The sequence below is a fragment of the Zingiber officinale genome, chromosome 10B (genome assembly GCF_018446385.1).
Source record: "Zingiber officinale cultivar Zhangliang chromosome 10B, Zo_v1.1, whole genome shotgun sequence".
NCBI classification, from domain to species: Eukaryota; Viridiplantae; Streptophyta; class Magnoliopsida; order Zingiberales; family Zingiberaceae; genus Zingiber; species Zingiber officinale.
The window spans coordinates 64,616,403-64,618,090 of NC_056005.1; the positions used below are offsets into that span (position 1 = coordinate 64,616,403).

General features: G+C 35.2%; 1 non-coding gene across 1 annotated transcript; it reads right to left on the reverse strand.

Annotated features, from left to right (window-relative positions):
• Positions 1-287: 287 nt before the first annotated feature.
• Positions 288-393, reverse strand: LOC122030665. Its single transcript, XR_006125529.1, has one exon. It is a non-coding gene; the product is annotated as a small nucleolar RNA R71 (small nucleolar RNA).
• Positions 394-1,688: the final 1,295 nt, after the last annotated feature.

Sequence of the window (1,688 nt, forward strand, 5' to 3'; positions counted from 1 at the left end):
CAATTTTGAGATCAAACCTATAATAATCACTATGGTACAACAAAATCAGTATGGAGGTGGACCACACGAAGACCCAAATCAACATCTTGAAACTTTATATGAAATCTACAGCACCATAAAGATGAACAGTGTTCCATCAGAAGCAGTGAGATTATTATTATTTGGGTTTTCTTTAAGAGATAGAGCGAAACAATGGTTGAACTCTTTACCAACTAACATCATAACCACTTGGGCACAATGTGAGTAATAATTGCTTGATAAATTATATCCTCCAAGTAAGACCGCTCATATGAGAAATCTAATTGCAAGCTTTAGACAATCAGACTCAGAATCATTATTTGAAACATGGGATAGATACAAAAATATGCTCAGACAATGCCCACATCATGGTTTAGAAAAATAGCTAGTTCTACATACTTTTTATAATGGCATCAACTATCATACTAAGGTGTTTTAGATTCTGCAACTGGAGGGGAACTTATGAATAAAAGTTTAGATGAGGCAGAGGACATTATTGACAGTGTAGTGCAAAACCATCATCAATGGGCAATAGAGAGAAGTGGAGGCTATTCCTATCCAAACCCAGTTAAAGCATCAGGAAAATTTGATATAGATGCAATTACTTTGATGACTTCAAAATTAGATGCTCTTACTAAAAAACTAGAAAATATGGGAATAAATTATGCATCTGTCAATGCCATAGTATGTGTTTGTGGAACTTATGGAAGCTCAGATCATTCTCATGACTCACATCCTTTAGGAGTTATTTCTGCACAAATCAATCAATTAGAACAATGTGATGCTATCATGAGTTACACTCAGAAACAAAATAATCCATACTCCAACACATACAACCCTAGTTGGAAGAATCATCCAAATTTCTCTTATAGAAATAATTAAGAACAAGGATCATCCACAGGGGTTAGACCGAGCTATCATCCTGGATAGCAAGGCTATCAACAACAATCTTTTCAAAGCTATCAATTTTCTAAATTGAAGAAAATGATTAAAGAAGTTATGTCCAATCGAAATGAAATGAAGTAAGAGATCAAGCTACTTACTCAGAGAATGGATAATGGAGAGAAGCTCCAGAAAATACAAGATAACCATATTGCCCATATAGCTTCATCACCTTCAAGAGCATTAGGACAATTTCCAGGTAAACCTGATGTCAACCCAATGGAACACTGCAACAGAATTGAACTTAGGAGTGGATGGACCTTGGGAGATCCTCAAGTGACTGCTCTAAAAGGGTTGAAAATGCAAGAAGAGCTCTCTCCTCCGACATTTGAACAAATTTAGATTCAAGATGAACAGGAAAGTACCAAGATGGTTGAAGAGACTCTTCCAATTTACCCTCAAAGACAAGTAATCTCTTTTCCTCAAAGATTAGTCATGATGAAGAAAGATGAAGAGTTCGACAGATTTCTAGATAAAGTTAAAGATATTTGCGTTGAGGTACCTCTGATTGATGCAATTTAACAAATGCTAAAGTTTGCCAAATTTTAAAGGATATTATGTCAAACAAAAGAAAAAAAAGGAGACATCAAGATCGTAGCTCTTATTGAAGAATGTAGCACTTTATTTGAGAAGAACACTTTCCCAAAGCTCCAAGATCCAGAAAGCTTTTATATACCTTGCACTATAGGAGCTAAATTTGTAGAAAAGGCTTTTTGTGATTTGGGGGT